Source organism: Pseudophryne corroboree, unplaced genomic scaffold, assembly GCF_028390025.1.
Source record: "Pseudophryne corroboree isolate aPseCor3 unplaced genomic scaffold, aPseCor3.hap2 scaffold_121, whole genome shotgun sequence".
Lineage (NCBI taxonomy): Eukaryota > Metazoa > Chordata > Amphibia > Anura > Myobatrachidae > Pseudophryne > Pseudophryne corroboree.
The window spans coordinates 415,907-431,772 of NW_026967835.1; the positions used below are offsets into that span (position 1 = coordinate 415,907).

Sequence of the window (15,866 nt, forward strand, 5' to 3'; positions counted from 1 at the left end):
ACTGATACTGAGCACTGATATTGAGATTTCCACTGAGAGAACATAGCCACGTCCATTCCGCTCTCTCTTCAATGCACGAGTAAAAATGGCGGCAACGCGCAGCTCTTTATATGGAATCCGAATCTCGCGAGAATCCGACAGCGGGATGATGACATTTTCCCTTGTTCAGGTTTTGCGAGTCAGGCGGGAACAACCGAGCCTGCCTCGGACCATTGTAAACAACGTGGAGTTCGTGGGGAATTCGGTTCTCGGAGAACCGAACCCGCTCCTCTCTACCTTATACCAATCAATTTTTTTATTTTCAATCTAAGCCCCTGCAGTTTTCTGTAAGCATCTGCTTCGCTATGATGATCAACAAATCACAAGGGCAAACACTCAGGGCTTGAGGCGTAGATCTTAGGACCAGCTGCTACAAGCATGGCAGAGGTGTCACTATCACTGGTGACACCCAGAGAGGTGGCGAGGGAGATTGTAATGCAGTGCGCGCAGATAAGCAGCGCAATGGTAAAAAGGAGGCATGGTTTCATAGGTAGGGGCGTGGCCTGGTGGCCTGAATCTACATTTTGTTGCTCCGGGTGTCCCGGGGGTTGGGGGCTGCACCCGGGGACTAGTGTGTGAGCGGTGCTGGCTCCTGCACAGTGAAAGGGCATGGCCACCCAGCATGACGCCTCCCTTCTTGACCATGCTGTAATTGCAGTCGCACTGCAGTTCAGCGTGATCATAAAAAATGGTGTAGCCTCCTGCTGGTGCAGACTGTATGTGCGCGCAGGAAGCCGCCACCATTTTTGTGATCACAGCGGCTGAATGTGATGTCATACAGCCGCTGTGACCACGCCCCCTGTGTCTACTCCGTTGCAGACCCCATTTTGAAGCCTTGCCCCCGCACCGCTCCATCCCTGACTTGGAAATGGAGTGTTGCTGACCCACCTATCCCCCCCCGCCCCGATTGACAGGCAGAGGCGATCGCATTCTCTGCGGGGTGCCGCAGAAAATGCAGGCACATGCGTATGCTCTTAGCAATTTTTGCAGTTGGATCGCTTATTGTGATTGCAATCCAACCTGAATCAGGCCCTATTACCTATCACAATGCGCTGCGGGCAGTACAAAATTGGGTTAATATAGGAGAAAAACCCCCAGACCTGTGCTCCTTAACTGTACCTGGTGGCTAGTGGAGCGGCTGCCCAGTAATCAGTGTCCACGCCAGTGCGCACACGGTCCACCCCCTACGGCCACGCTCCCCTTCATCAGCGGCCTCGTGATCCGGAAGGGTGGTGTGTGTGTGACTGACCTTAGGATGAAACCGGACCCTCCGCTGCAGTGACCCAGCAACCAGGGCACGGGAGTATACAGCGCCGCTGGGAGTGATGAAGCTGCAGTAAAGATGTCTATTAGACCTAGCCTGCTGCAGCCCTTGTAGATTCTCATAAAACAAGTTCTTCTTTTCTTGTCAAAATTTATAGCTAAGAATAGGCTGCCTGAGGCAGGCCCCTGTTAAGTGGCCTGCTACTGAAGGCACCAACTACAAACTGAGCTCCCTGTTCATGGAAGCGGGGTTATAGAGGAGAATGCACTGAGCATCTTGGGAACAGTCAAAAGCTTTGAGCCGGTTGGTGCCTCAGATCAAGATCCTACTCTACACCCCAATGTGAATCCTTGTGGAGTCCAGTGTACCCCACAGAAGAAATTAATGTGTCACACCCATTGGCAGCAACCTTAGAATAGCTGCTGACGGGCACAATTGAGAAAGGAAGGGGGGGGGGGACATTTGAATCCAGCACATAAATGCAATTCAAATATGTAATTTGTACCTTCCTATTTTAAAATATAATGGATGAACCTCACCCTGTGAGAACAATCTTCATGATCAAGAGATCACATATGCAAAATAAGTATGAGTTGGGATAGGGCTGGGGAGGGTGGCTGCTCGGGCAGCCCCTCCCCCGTCAAGTTAAGGAGATTCAACTGAGGAAGCACAAGGGAACTCTCGTCTGGGGACAACAACTGCAGGGAGACCACATCTTTTCAGATGAACATGGGAGGGCGGAAGGCTGCCTAATACTGAAGCACCATCAAATATCAAACCATATGCAACATCTAGTACAAGCCTTCCTGGGGGAAGGTCTGCAGCAGACGGATTTGCATACAGTGATGTTATTCAAGCAGTGGGCCAAAGTTGGCTGGAACCCTCATCTGCATATGAAAAGAGAAAAGGGGCGTGCAGGGCATGGCGGCCTTTTGCAGTGCTTGGATGACCCCTAGTTCTCATTAAACACCCCCACCCTCCTTTGGTGTGGGGCTCATGTTGGCCATGCCCCATCCCCTGAAGCATTCAAGCTGATTTCTTGCAGCAGCTGGGCACTGTAACAGCTCCAGAGCTGTTCTGTAAGGCAAGTAAAAGGGTGTGGGCCCTGCAGCACCACCTGTAGTTTGCATTGTGCGTTGGAAGGCACAAAGTAAGCAGACGGGAGGAGAAGTCAGGATAGTGCGCAAGGGCATCCTTTTCTCTTAGTCCGTAGAGGATGCTGGGGTCACATTAAGAACCATGGGGTATAGACGGGATCCGCAAGAGACATGGGCACTTTAAGACTATCAAAGGGTGTGAACTGGCTCCTCCCTCTATGCCCCTCCTCCAGACTCCAGTTATAGGAACTGTGCCCATGGAGACGGACATTTCGAGGAAAGGATTTATTGTTAAACTAAGGTGAGCATCTTACCAGCTCACACCTTATGCATGCCGCAGAACGTGGCATTCAACAGAACACAAGCCAACGGCATGAATAATTGCAGCAAAAAGCTGACCAGAACCATAACACAACATGTGTATAACCACAAGTAATAACTGCAGACACAGTATGGACTGGGACGGGTGCCCAGCATCCTCTACAGACTAAGAGAAAAGGATTTACCGGTAGGTATTAAAATCCTATTTTCTCATACGACCTAGAGGATGCTGGGGTCACATTAAGAACCATGGGGTTATACCAAAGCTCTTGAACGGGTGGAAGAGTGCGTACGACTCTGCAGCACCGAATTACCCAACTTGAAGTTATCATCGGCCAAGGTATCAAACTTGTAAAACTTAGCAAAAGTGTTTACTAAATAGCTGCTCGGCAAAGTTGCAATGCCGAGACTCCCCGACCAGCTGCCCAGGATGAACCCACCTTTCTAGTAGAATGGGTCTTCACCTAATTCAGTAACGGCAATCCTGCCATGGAATGAGCATGCTGAATCTTACCACAGATCCAGCGCATAATGGTCTACATGGAAGCAGGACACCCAATCCTGTTGGGAGCATACAGGACAAACAGAGCCTCTGTTTTCCTAATCTGAACCGTTCTGGTGACATAAATTTTCAAAGTTCTGACCACAGCCAGAGACTTTGACTCAACGAAGGTGTCAGTGGCCAAAGGCACCATGTGGAAAGATGAACCACCTTCGGCAGAAATTGTTGACGTGTCCTCAATTCTGCTCTATCTTCATGAAAGATCAAATAAAGGCTCTTGTGATACTGCATGGTTTGTACTGTTTTCCATGTGCTCCCAGATCTTTCAAGCAAGTAGCATGGTCAAGAAAGTTCTGTTTGAAAAGAAACAAACATTTACTGTCATTGTTATGCAAATAAACTTACATTAAAGCTAACCAGAAAGCACACTCGTTCTGTCTTTAAACTGATAAAAGAAACCCCAATAATATGGGCATACCTCCCAACTTTGTCGGCTCGCAAAGAGGGACACACGCGCGGCGAAGTCGCACGCGCTCCCAAAAAGGGCGTGGCCTAAGTAAAAAGGGGCATGGCTTCGCGGGAGGACCCGCGATCGCGAGTCACGCCCCCGTTTTCGGCACTGAGGGGGCATGCCCAGCGCTCTGTGAGCCGCTGGCATGCCACCTCTCCCTCTGACTTCAGTGAATAGACGCTGTGCGCACAGCGACTATTCACCGCTGCTCTGCTAAGCAGGGCAGCGACAGACAGAGCCTCCCAACTGTCCTCCCCACCGCGGGACACTGCGGCCCGCAGGTGGGACAGCGGGACAGTCCCCAAAAAACGGGACTGTCCCGCGAAAATCGGGACAGTTGGGAGGTATGATATGGGGCATGCAAAAATTGAGATAAAACTCAGTTTTGCTCCTCTCCACGGAAATCTTTAGTAAAAGGCGAAAGATTTGTTCGTTCTGAAGAGAAACCAGAGCATGACCAAGATTCCACCTGTCGCCTGAGTGCCATGCCAGCAGTCCTCATTCAGCTCAAAGTGAGCACCCAATTTGAAAGAAAGAAAGCAGATTTCTCACCAGGCTTCCCCTTGCTATAAACATGGTTTGTACTCTTTTCCATGTGCTCCCAGATCTTTCAAGCAATTAGTATGGTCAAGAAAGTTCTGCTTGAAAAGAAACAGACATTTATTGTCATTGTTATGCAAATAAACTTACATTAAAGCTAACAAGAAAGCACACTTGTTCTGTCTTTAAACTGATAAAAGAAACCCCAATAATATGGGGCATGCAAAAATTGAGATAAAACTCAGTTTTGCTCCTCTCCACGGATAATCTTTAATAAAAGGCGAAAGATTTGTTCATTCTGAAGAGAAACCAGAGCATGACCAAGATTCCACCTGTCGCCTGAGTGCTGTGCCAGCAGTCCTCATTCAGATCAAAGTGAGCGCCCAATTTGAAAGAAAGCAGATTTCTCACCTGGCTTCTCCTTGCTATAAGCATGGTTTGTACTGTATTCCATGTGCTCCCAGATCTTTAAAGCAAGTAGCATGGTCAAGAAAGTTCTGTTTGAACATAAATAAACATTTACTGTCATTTCTATGCAAATGAGCTTACATTAAAGCACACTCATTCTATCTTTAAACCGGTAAAAGAAACCCCAAAAAGATGGGGCATGCAAAAATTGAGATAAAACTCGGTTTTGCTCCTCTCCACGGAAATCTTTAGTAAGAGGCGAAAGATTTGTTCGTTCTGAAGAGAAACCAGAGCATGACCAAGATTTTTTTCTGAAAATATGTGTTCTCCCTGCAGTTGTTGTCCCCAGATGAGAGTTCCCTTGTGCTGCCTCAGCTGAATCTCCTTTACTTGACAGAGATGTGCCTGAGCAGCGGCCCTCCCCAGCCCTATCCCAAATCATACTTATTTTGCATAGGCGATACCATGGTCATGAAGATTGTTCTCCCAGGGTGAGGTTCATTCATTGCATTCTGGGTATGCTGACCCCTGTGATTTCCCCAAATGTGGGAAACTCGACTGCATTATTTGTGGTAGTGGGGGACTGTGTTTGTGCTTTCCTCTAGTCAGCTCTGGTAAAAGTCAGATTTATTTGTCTCAGATCTTCCTCTAGCCTTGTTCTTCTTTCGAGAGTTCCCTTGTGCTGCCTCAGTTGGATCTCTTTCACTTGACAGGGGGTGCCCGAGTAGCGACCCTCCCCAGCTCTAGCCCAACTCCTACTTACCTGCCAGGTGAGATACTATGATCATGAAGGTGCTTCTCCCAGGGCAAGGCTCACCCATTGCACTCTGGGTGTGGTGCCCCTGCGATTTCCCCAAATGTGGGAAGCTTGATTGCATAATTTGTGTTTCCCCTGGTCGGCTCTCGTATAATTCAGATCTCTTTGTCTCAGGTCTCTCTCCAGCCTAGTTTGCTGTCTGTTTCCACTTCTTTTTTCATGAGCCCCTCCCTTTTATACCCTTGTGCACTATCCTGACTTCTCCTCTTGTCTGCTTATTTTGTGCCTTCCAATGCACAATGCAAACTACAGGTAGTGCTGCAGGGCCCACACCCTTTTACTTGCCGTACAGAGCAGCTCTGGAGCTGTTACAGTGCCCAGCTGCTGCAAGAAATCAGCTTGAATGCTTCAGGGGCTGGGGCATAGCCAACATGAGCCCCACACCGAAGGAGGGTGGAGGTGTTTAATGCGAACTAGGGGTCATCCAAGCGCCGCAAAAGGCCGCTATGCCCTGCACGCCCCTTTTCTCTTTTCATATGCAGACGAGGGTTGAAGCCAACTTTGACCCACTGCTTGGATGACATCACCGTATGCAAATCCATCTGCTGCAGGCCTTCCCCCAGGAATGCTTGTACTAGTTGTTGCATTTGGTTTGTTGTTTGGGGGTGCTTCAGTATTAGGCAGCCTTCTGCCCTCCCATGTTTATCTGAAAATATGTGTTCTCCCTGCAGTTGTTGTCCCCAGATGAGAGTTCCCTTGTGCTGCCTCAATTGAATCTCCTTTACTTGACAGAGATGTGCCTGAGCAGCGGCCCTCCCCAACCCTATCCCAAATCATACTTATTTTGCATAGGCGATACCATGGTCATGAAGATTGTTCTCCCAGGGTGAGGTTCATTCATTGCATTCTGGGTATGCTGACCCCTGTGATTTCCCCAAATGTGGGAAACTCGACTGCATTATTTGTGGTAGTGGGGGACTGTGTTTGTGCTTTCCTCTGGACAGCTCTGGTAAAAGTCAGATTTCTTTGTCTCAGATCTTCCTCTAGCCTTGTTCTTCTTTCGAGAGTTCCCTTGTGCTGCCTCAGTTGGATCTCTTTAACTTGACAGGGGGGTGCCCGAGCAGCGACCCTCCCCAGCTCTAGCCCAACTCCTACTTACTTGCCAGGTGAGATACTATGATCATGAAGGATCTTCTCCCAGGGCAAGGCTCACCCATTGCACTCTGGGTGTGGTGCCCCTGCAATTTCCCCAAATGTGGGAAGCTTGACTGCATAATTTGTGTTTCCCCTGGTCGGCTCTCGTATAATTCAGATCTCTTTGTCTCAGGTCTCTCTCCAGCCTAGTTTGCTGTCTGTTTCCACTTCTTTTTTCATGAGCCCCTCCCTTTTATACCCTTGTGCACTATCCTGACTTCTCCTCCTGTCTGCTTACTTTGTGCCTTCCAATGCACAATGCAAACTACAGGTAGTGCTGTAGGGCCCACACCCTTTTACTTGCCGTACAGAGCAGCTCTGGAGCTGTTACAGTGCCCAGCTACTGCAAGAAATCAGCTTGAATGCTTCAGGGGCTGGGGCACAGCCAACATGAGCCCCACACCGAAGGAGGGTGGAGGTGTTTAATGTGAACTAGGGGTCATCCAAGCACCGCAAAAGGCCGCCATGCCCTGCACGCCCCTTTTCTCTTTTCATATGCAGACGAGGGTTGAAGCCAACTTTGACCCACTGCTTGGATGACATCACCGTATGCAAATCCATCTGCTGCAGGCCTTCCCCCAGGAATGCTTGCACTAGTTGTTGCATTTGGTTTGTTGTTTGGGGGTGCTTCAGTATTAGGCAGCCTTCTGCCCTCCCATGTTCATCTGAAAATATGTGTTCTCCCTGCAGTTGTTGTCCCCAGATGAGAGTTCCCTTGTGCTGCCTCAGTTGAATCTCCTTTACTTGACAGAGATGTGCCTGAGCAGCGGCCCTCCCCAGCCCTATCCCAAATCATACTTATTTTGCATAGGAGATACCATGGTCATGAAGATTGTTCTCCCAGGGTGAGGTTCATTCATTGCATTCTGGGTATGCTGACCCCTGTGATTTCCCCAAATGTGGGAAACTCGACTGCATTATTTGTGGTAGTGGGGGACTGTGTTTGTGCTTTCCTCTGGTCAGCTCTGGTAAAAGTCAGATTTATTTGTCTCAGATCTTCCTCTAGCCTTGTTCTTCTTTCAAGAGTTTCCTTGTGCTGCCTCAGTTGGATCTCTTTCACTTGACAGGGGGGTGCCCGAGCAGCGACCCTCCCCAGCTCTAGCCCAACTCCTACTTACCTGCCAGGTGAGATACTATGATCATGAAGGTGCTTCTCCCAGGGCAAGGCTCACCCATTGCACTCTGATTTCCCCAAATGTGGGAAGCTTGACTGCATAATTTGTGTTTCCCCTGGTCGGCTCTCGTATAATTCAGATCTCTTTGTCTCAGGTCTCTCTCCAGCCTAGTTTGCTGTCTGTTTCCACTTCTTTTTTCATGAGCCCCTCCCTTTTATACCCTTGTGCACTATCCTGACTTCTCCTCCTGTCTGCTTACTTTGTGCCTTCCAATGCACAATGCAAACTACAGGTAGTGCTGCAGGGCCCACACCCTTTTACTTGCCGTACAGAGCAGCTCTGGAGCTGTTACAGTGCCCAGCTGCTGCAAGAAATCAGCTTGAATGCTTCAGGGGCTGGGGCATAGCCAACATGAGCCCCACACCGAAGGAGGGTGGAGGTGTTTAATGCGAACTAGGGGTCATCCAAGCGCCGCAAAAGGCCGCCATGCCCTGCACGCCCCTTTTCTCTTTTCATATGCAGACGAGGGTTGAAGCCAACTTTGACCCACTGCTTGGATGACATCACCGTATGCAAATCCATCTGCTGCAGGCCTTCCCCCAGGAATGCTTGCACTAGTTGATGCATTTGGTTTGTTGTTTGGGGGTGCTTCAGTATTAGGCAGCCTTCTGCCCTCCCATGTTCATCTGAAAATATGTGTTCTCCCTGCAGTTGTTGTCCCCAGATGAGAGTTCCCTTGTGCTGCCTCAGTTGAATCTCCTTTACTTGACAGAGATGTGCCTGAGCAGCGGCCCTCCCCAGCCCTATCCCAAATCATACTTATTTTGCATAGGAGATACCATGGTCATGAAGATTGTTCTCCCACGGTGAGGTTCATTCATTGCATTCTGGGTATGCTGACCCCTGTGATTTCCCCAAATGTGGGAAACTCGACTGCTTTATTTGTGGTAGTGGGGGACTGTGTTTGTGCTTTCCTCTGGTCAGCTCTGGTAAAAGTCAGATTTCTTTGTCTCAGATCTTCCTTTAGCCTTGTTCTTCTTTCGAGAGTTCCCTTGTGCTGCCTCAGTTGGATCTCCTTCACTTGACAGGGGGGTACCCGAGCAGCGACCCTCCCCAGCTCTAGCCCAACTTCTACTTACCTGGCAGGTGAGATACTATGATCATGTAGGTGCTTCTCCCAGGGCAAGGCTCACCCATTGCACTCTGGGTGTGCTGCTCCTGCGATTTCCCCAAATGTGGGAAACTTGACTGCATAATTTGTGTTTCCCCTGGTCGGCTCTCGTATAATTCAGATCTCTTTGTCTCAGGTCTCTCTCCAGCCTAGTTTGCTGTCTGTTTCAACTTCTCTTTTCTTGAGCCGCTCCCTTCTATGCCCTTGCGCACTATCCTGACTTCTCCCGTCTGCTTACTTTGTGCCTTCCAATGCACAATGCAAACTACAGGTAGTGCTGCAGGGCCCACACCCTTTTACTTGCCGTTCAGAGCTGCTCTGGAGCTGTTACAGTGCCCAGCTGCTGCAATAAATCAGCTTGAATGCTTCAGGGGATGGGGCATGGCCAACATGAGCCCCACACCAAAGGAGGGTGGGGTGTTTAATGCGAACTAGGGGTCATCCAAGCACCGCAAAAGGCCGCCATGCCCTGCACGCCCCTTTTCTCTTTTCATATGCAGATGAGGGTTGAAGCCAACTTTGACCCACTGCTTGGATGACATCACCGTATGCAAATCCGTCTTCTGCAGAACTTCCCCCAGGAATGCTTGCACTAGTTGTTGCATTTGGTTTGTTGTTTGGGGGTGCTTCAGTATTAGGCAGCCTTCTGCCCTCTCATGTTCATCTGAAAATATGTGTTCTCCCTGCAGTTGTTGTCCCCAGATGAGAGTTCCCTTGTGCTGCCTCAGTTGAATCTCCTTTACTTGACAGAGATGTGCATGAGCAGCGGCCCTCCCCAGCCCTATCCCAAATCATACTTATTTTGCATAGGAGAGACCATGGTCATGAAGATTACTCTCCCAGGGTGAGGTTCATTCATTGCATTCTGGGTATGCTGACCCCTGTGATTTCCCCAAATGTGGGAAACGTGACTGCTTTATTTGTTGGTAGTGGGGGACTGTGTTTGTGTTTTCCTCTGATCTCTGGTAAAAGTCAGATTTCTTTGTTTCAGATCTTCCTCTAGCCTTGTTCTTCTTTCGAGAGTTTCCTTGTGCTGCCTCAGTTTGATCTCCTTCACTTGACAGGGGGGTGCCCGAGCAGCGACCCTCCCCAGCTCTAGCCCAACTCCTACTTACCTGCCAGGTGAGATACTATGATCATGAAGGTGCTTCTCCCAGGGCAAGGCTCACCCATTGCACTCTGGGTGTGCTGCCCCTGCGATTTCCCCAAATGTGGGAAACTTGACTGCATAATTTGTGTTTCCCCTGGTCAGGTCTCGTATAATTCAGATCTCTTTGTCTCAGGTCTCTCTCCAGCCTAGTTTGCTGTCTGTTTCCACTTCTCTTTTCTTGAGCCGCTCCCTTCTATGCCCTTGCGCACTATCCTGACTTCTCCTCCTTTCTGCTTACTTTGTGCCTTCCAACGCACAATGCGAACTACAGGTAGTGCTGCAGGGCCCACACCCTTTTACTTGCCTTACAGAGCAGCTCTGGAGCTGTTACAGTGCCCAGCTGCTGCAAGAAATCAGCTTGAATGCTTCAGGGGCTGGGGCATAGCCAACATGAGCCCCACACCGAAGGAGGGTGGAGGTGTTTAATGCAAACTAGGGGTCAGCCAAGTGCTGCAAAAGGCCACCATGCCCTGCACGCCCCTTTTCTCTTTTCATATGCAGACGAGGGTTGAAGCCAACTTTGACCCACTGCTTGGATGACATCACCATATGCAAATCTATCTGCTGCAGGCCTTCCCCCAGGAATGCTTGCACTAGTTGTTGCATTTGGTTTGTTGTTTGGGGGTGCTTCAGTATTAGGCAGCCTTCTGCCCTCCCATGTTCATCTGAAAATATGTGTTCTCCCTGCAGTTGTTGTCCCCAGATGAGAGTTCCCTTGTGCTGCCTCAGTTGAATCTCCTTTACTTGACAGAGATGTGCCTGAGCAGCGGCCCTCCCCAGCCATATCCCAAATCATACTTATTTTGCATAGGAGATACCATTGTTATGAAGATTGTTCTCCCAGGGTGCGGTTCATTCATTGCACTCTGGGTATGCTGACCCCTGTGATTTCCCCAAATGTGGGAAACTCGACTGCATTATTTGTGGTAGTGGTGGACTGTGTTTGTGCTTTCCTCTGGTCAGCTCTGGTAAAAGTCAGATTTCTTTGTCTCAGATCTTCCTCTAGCCTTGTTCTTCTTTCGAGAGTTCCTTTGTGCTGCCTCAGTTGGATCTCCTTCACTTGACAGGGGGGTGCCCGAGCAGCGACCCTCCCCAGCTCTAGCCCAACTCCTACTTACCTGCCAGGTGAGATACTATGATCATGAAGGTGCTTCTCCAAGGGCAAGGCTCACCCATTGCACTCTGGGTGTGCTGCTCCTGCGATTTCCCCAAATGTGGGAAACTTGACTGCATAATTTGTGTTTCCCCTGGTCAGGTCTCGTATAATTCAGATATCTTTGTCTCAGGTCTCTCTCCAGCCTAGTTTGCTGTCTGTTTCCACTTCTCTTTTCTTGAGCCGCTCCCTTCTATGCCCTTGCGCACTATCCTGACTTCTCCTCCTTTCTGCTTACTTTGTGCCTTCCAACGCACAATGCGAACTACAGGTAGTGCTGCAGGGCCCACACCCTTTTACTTGCCTTACAGAGCAGCTCTGGAGCTGTTACAGTGCCCAGCTGCTGCAAGAAATCAGCTTGAATGCTTCAGGGGCTGGGGCATAGCCAACATGAGCCCCACACCGAAGGAGGGTGGAGGTGTTTAATGCAAACTAGGGGTCAGCCAAGTGCCGCAAAAGGCCACCATGCCCTGCACGCCCCTTTTCTCTTTTCATATGCAGACGAGGGTTGAAGCCAACTTTGACCCACTGCTTGGATGACATCACCATATGCAAATCTATCTGCTGCAGGCCTTCCCCCAGGAATGCTTGCACTAGTTGTTGCATTTGGTTTGTTGTTTGGGGGTGCTTCAGTATTAGGCAGCCTTCTGCCCTCCCATGTTCATCTGAAAATATGTGTTCTCCCTGCAGTTGTTGTCCCCAGATGAGAGTTCCCTTGTGCTGCCTCAGTTGAATTTCCTTTACTTGACAGAGATGTGCCTGAGCAGCGGCCCTCCCCAGCCCTATCCCAAATCATACTTATTTTGCATAGGAGACACCATGGTCATGAAGATTGTTCACCCAGGGTGAGGTTCATTCATTGCATTCTGGGTATGCTGACCCCTGTGATTTCCCCAAATGTGGGAAACTCGCCTGCATTATTTGTGGTAGTGGGGGACTGTGTTTGTGTTTTCCGCTGGTCAGCTCTGGTAAAAGTCAGATTTCTTTGTCTCAGATCTTCCTCTAGCCTTGTTCTTCTTTCGAGAGTTCCATTGTGCTGCCTCAGTTGGATCTCCTTCACTTGACAGGGGGGTGCCCGAGCAGCGACCCTCCCCAGCTCTAGCCCAACTCCTATTTACCTGCCAGGTGAGATACTATGATCTTGAAGGTGCTTCTCCCAGGGCAAGGCTCACCCATTGCACTCTGGCTGTGCTGCCCCTGCGATTTCCCCAAATGTGGGAAACTTGACTGCATAATTTGTGTTTCCCCTGGTCGGCTCTCGTATAATTCAGATCTCTTTGTCTCAGGTCTCTCTCCAGCCTAGTTTGCTGTCTGTTTCCACTTCTCTTTTCTTGAGCCGCTCCCTTCTATGCCCTTGCGCACTATCCTGACTTCTCCCGTCTGCTTACTTTGTGCCTTCCAACGCACAATGCGAACTACAGGTAGTGCTGCAGGGCCCACACCCTTTTATTTGCCTTACAGAGCAGCTCTGGAGCTGTTACAGTGCCCAGCTGCTGCAAGAAATCAGCTTGAATGCTTCAGGGGCTGGGGCATAGTCAACATGAGCCCCACACCGAAGGAGGGTGGAGGTGTTTAATGCGAACTAGGGGTCATCCAAGCGCCGCAAAATGCCGCCATGCCCTGCATAACCCTTTTCTCTTTTCATATGCAGATGAGGGTTCCAGCCAACTTTGGCCCACTGCTTGGATGACATCACCGTATGCAAATTCGTCTCCTGCAGACCTTCCCCCAGGAATGCTTGTACTAGTTATTGCATATGGTTTGATATTTGATGGTGCTTCAGTATTAGGCAGCCTTCCGCCCTCCCATGTTCATCTGAAAAGATGTGGTCTCCCTGCAGTTGTTGTCCCCAGACGAGAGTTCCCTTGTGCTTCCTCAGTTGAATCTCCTTAACTTGACGGGGGAGGGGCTGCCCGAGCAGCCACCCTCCCCAGCCCTATCCCAACTCATACTTATTTTGCATATGAGATCTCTATATCATGAAGATTGTTCTCACAGGGTGAGGTTCATCCATTATATTTTAAAATAGGAAGGTTCAAATTACATATTTGAATTGCATCTATGTGCTGGATTCAAATGTCCCCCCCCCTTCCTTTCTCAATTGTGCCCATCAGCAGCTATTCTAAGGTTGCTGCCAATGGGTGTGACACATTAATTTCTTCTGTGGGGTACACTGGACTCCACAAGGATTCACATTGGGGTGTAGAGTAGGATCTTGATCTGAGGCACCAACCGGCTCAAAGCTTTTGACTGTTCCCAAGATGCTCAGCGCATTCTCCTCTATAACCCCGCTTCCATGAACAGGGAGCTCAGTTTGTAGTTGTTGCCTTCAGTAGCAGGCCACTTAACAGGGGCCTGCCTCAAGCAGTCTATTCTTAGCTATTAATTTTGACAAGAAAAGAAGAACTTTTTTTATGAGAATCTACAAGGGCTGCAGCAGGCTAGGTCTAATAGACATCTTTACTGCAGCTTCATCACTCCCAGCGGCACTGTATACTCCCGTGCCCTGGTTGCTGGGTCACTGCAGCGGAGGCTCCGGTTTCTTCCTAAGGTCAGTCACACACAATGTAACACCCCGGTATAACAAGTGTGTAAACTATGTGGAACAGGTCAGGGATACCTTGATGGACTATTCCTCCTTCAGCAGCAGCTCTTCTCTATTCCTGGCAGAGAGGCAAGGTTTCCCCAGACACAAAGAAAGGCAGGCAGGGCTTTGTATGAAAGAATAAATGGTTTACCACATAACTCAGAAAAGGAACTGATTACAGTAGGGAAGGGAAAGATTTGATTCAAGCAACTTAAACACAGACACCATATACACTTTAAGTCATTACACAAATGGTAATATAACTAAATCTGAGATTAATACTATGTTGCTTAGTAATAGAAATCAACTTATGCAGACAATATTTAAGTCCCAGATAACATTGGTGTCACTGCAGGGAGTCTCTATGTGCACGTTGGGGCCCGGTTATGTTGTTACATAGTTATATGCAGCTATTGTCTCCTTTAGCTGTGAACAAAATATTGTAGCTCTGTGTAGTAAAGATGATTGTTTAAAACAAACTGGAGCTGCTTCCCATGTAAATCGCTGCATAGGTATAGTAAATATAGGATAATGTCCTTTGCAGTGGAGTAGGTTTCAGTATAAATATGGATTTATCTCACCCAGTCAATAGATGTTTCTGAGGCAGTTTCCCCTCAGATGTAGGCCAGTCAGCATTGGTATAAAGGCTTTATACTCTCCTGTCTCTGACACTTGCTGTGCACTCTCTTGGCTGAGAGTGTCATGGCGTTCTTACTTGTTAATTGCTGCACTTCCACTGCTGTATTTTGCACTACTGCTTACTCTCTCATGCAATTTTCAGCTTATTTGTCTCCCCTCTCTCAGCTGCTCATCTCTGCGTAATGGCGTCGCCAGCTCTTTCCTCACCATGGCTCCAACTGACTTCTCAAACTGCTGTTCAATTTTCTTTTAAATAAACTTTATTTAAAATGGCACAGGCAACTACACTGTTGTCAAAAATGTCCTTGTTGTTATGGGATATCACACGTGCCCCCCCCCAAAACATGCGTGTCCTCACGCATTTTGGTTTTATCCCTATATAAACTTCTCACTATATCCAGTCACATTCATTAGTGAACACAGATTATGTCTGAAACATTAACATTTATCAACATTTTTAACATCAGTATCTGATAGGTATAATTCCTTTTGTGCTATAGTACATTAACACATGCTCCTGGAGCAATCGGTTGAAATCTGGACAGTATATGGTCTTGAAAAGTTTGTCTAGGAAACCTCAACCCCCCTGCCATGGATGAGTATTGAACTCTTTCTAAACTGTCTTTGGGACATGCTGTACAAAACTGCAGCTGACTATGGTGGTTTTCTGTTTTGCAAGCCCTAGTCTTCTTGCCTCCTTGTCGGTGACAAACCACCTTAGTCTGCTGTAAATACATTTTATGAGCCTCTTCCATTCCATCTTGGGATTCAGTATCACAGCTGGTTTGGGACAATGGATTCTGGAGAGAAAGAGGCAGCAAGGTTCTTCTTACAGAACAGGTTGGACAGTTTCGGCACCATCTCTTGATGTCTTCCCTCATTTCAACCCAAAAGAACTTTTTCCAGATGCTTGTTTCCATCCTTTTGCACCCAGGGTGACCTGACTTGTCGTGATATTCTTCAAGCACATAACAAGCACTTTGTCTTGGAATTACAAGTTGACTGATCCTATAATGAGTATTAGGATCCACACTACATCGAACCAACTGTCCTTTCTCTTCAAACAGCCTTTCTCGCTGTCTCAACAACTTCAGGAGTTCTGGCGAGGATTCTTGCCTTTGTCGCTTGGTCAGGTATTTCCCAATCTTCAGTAAGGCTTTGAGGTGTCTTATCATCTGACTTTTATCTTGCAGGTGGTCAAAACTGGTTCCTTGAATAGGTTGCTCACAGTTTCTAGAACTGGATGCTATATTATTCATGCCTAACATTGAAGCATTCTTTCGGATAATCTGGACACTGGAGATGGGCATTTCTATCATTATTTGGCTAGCCTTATTTTTTTCATGTTCCTCTCTTACAGATAATTCTGTTATCATTCTTCCCTTTTGTTTGGCTATCCCAGGTTGAAGGCCTTGTTT

At 48.4% G+C, this 15,866-nt stretch overlaps 16 non-coding genes across 16 annotated transcripts; 13 read left to right on the forward strand and 3 right to left on the reverse strand.

Annotated features, from left to right (window-relative positions):
- Positions 1-4,076: 4,076 nt before the first annotated feature.
- Positions 4,077-4,189, reverse strand: LOC134992069 (U5 spliceosomal RNA). The gene has a single exon (XR_010196263.1). It is a non-coding gene; the product is annotated as a U5 spliceosomal RNA (small nuclear RNA).
- Positions 4,190-4,475: 286 nt separating this feature from the next.
- On the reverse strand, positions 4,476-4,592 carry LOC134992077 (U5 spliceosomal RNA). Its single transcript, XR_010196271.1, has one exon. It is a non-coding gene; the product is annotated as a U5 spliceosomal RNA (small nuclear RNA).
- Positions 4,593-4,862: 270 nt separating this feature from the next.
- On the reverse strand, positions 4,863-4,978 carry LOC134992019 (U5 spliceosomal RNA). The gene has a single exon (XR_010196216.1). It is a non-coding gene; the product is annotated as a U5 spliceosomal RNA (small nuclear RNA).
- A 144-nt stretch (positions 4,979-5,122) lies between these two features.
- LOC134992160 (U1 spliceosomal RNA) lies at positions 5,123-5,286 on the forward strand. Its single transcript, XR_010196348.1, has one exon. It is a non-coding gene; the product is annotated as a U1 spliceosomal RNA (small nuclear RNA).
- Positions 5,287-5,437: 151 nt separating this feature from the next.
- LOC134991910 (U1 spliceosomal RNA) lies at positions 5,438-5,600 on the forward strand. Its single transcript, XR_010196128.1, has one exon. It is a non-coding gene; the product is annotated as a U1 spliceosomal RNA (small nuclear RNA).
- A 674-nt stretch (positions 5,601-6,274) lies between these two features.
- Positions 6,275-6,438, forward strand: LOC134992168 (U1 spliceosomal RNA). Its single transcript, XR_010196356.1, has one exon. It is a non-coding gene; the product is annotated as a U1 spliceosomal RNA (small nuclear RNA).
- Positions 6,439-6,590: 152 nt separating this feature from the next.
- Positions 6,591-6,753, forward strand: LOC134991944 (U1 spliceosomal RNA). Its single transcript, XR_010196151.1, has one exon. It is a non-coding gene; the product is annotated as a U1 spliceosomal RNA (small nuclear RNA).
- A 674-nt stretch (positions 6,754-7,427) lies between these two features.
- On the forward strand, positions 7,428-7,591 carry LOC134992309 (U1 spliceosomal RNA). Its single transcript, XR_010196489.1, has one exon. It is a non-coding gene; the product is annotated as a U1 spliceosomal RNA (small nuclear RNA).
- A 972-nt stretch (positions 7,592-8,563) lies between these two features.
- LOC134992241 (U1 spliceosomal RNA) lies at positions 8,564-8,727 on the forward strand. Its single transcript, XR_010196426.1, has one exon. It is a non-coding gene; the product is annotated as a U1 spliceosomal RNA (small nuclear RNA).
- A 152-nt stretch (positions 8,728-8,879) lies between these two features.
- LOC134992346 (U1 spliceosomal RNA) lies at positions 8,880-9,042 on the forward strand. The gene has a single exon (XR_010196522.1). It is a non-coding gene; the product is annotated as a U1 spliceosomal RNA (small nuclear RNA).
- Positions 9,043-9,712: 670 nt separating this feature from the next.
- On the forward strand, positions 9,713-9,877 carry LOC134992538 (U1 spliceosomal RNA). The gene has a single exon (XR_010196691.1). It is a non-coding gene; the product is annotated as a U1 spliceosomal RNA (small nuclear RNA).
- A 149-nt stretch (positions 9,878-10,026) lies between these two features.
- Positions 10,027-10,189, forward strand: LOC134992408 (U1 spliceosomal RNA). The gene has a single exon (XR_010196581.1). It is a non-coding gene; the product is annotated as a U1 spliceosomal RNA (small nuclear RNA).
- A 674-nt stretch (positions 10,190-10,863) lies between these two features.
- LOC134992247 (U1 spliceosomal RNA) lies at positions 10,864-11,027 on the forward strand. The gene has a single exon (XR_010196431.1). It is a non-coding gene; the product is annotated as a U1 spliceosomal RNA (small nuclear RNA).
- A 152-nt stretch (positions 11,028-11,179) lies between these two features.
- LOC134992527 (U1 spliceosomal RNA) lies at positions 11,180-11,342 on the forward strand. The gene has a single exon (XR_010196684.1). It is a non-coding gene; the product is annotated as a U1 spliceosomal RNA (small nuclear RNA).
- A 674-nt stretch (positions 11,343-12,016) lies between these two features.
- LOC134992301 (U1 spliceosomal RNA) lies at positions 12,017-12,180 on the forward strand. Its single transcript, XR_010196482.1, has one exon. It is a non-coding gene; the product is annotated as a U1 spliceosomal RNA (small nuclear RNA).
- A 152-nt stretch (positions 12,181-12,332) lies between these two features.
- On the forward strand, positions 12,333-12,495 carry LOC134991905 (U1 spliceosomal RNA). Its single transcript, XR_010196125.1, has one exon. It is a non-coding gene; the product is annotated as a U1 spliceosomal RNA (small nuclear RNA).
- The last annotated feature ends 3,371 nt before the right edge of the window (positions 12,496-15,866 follow it).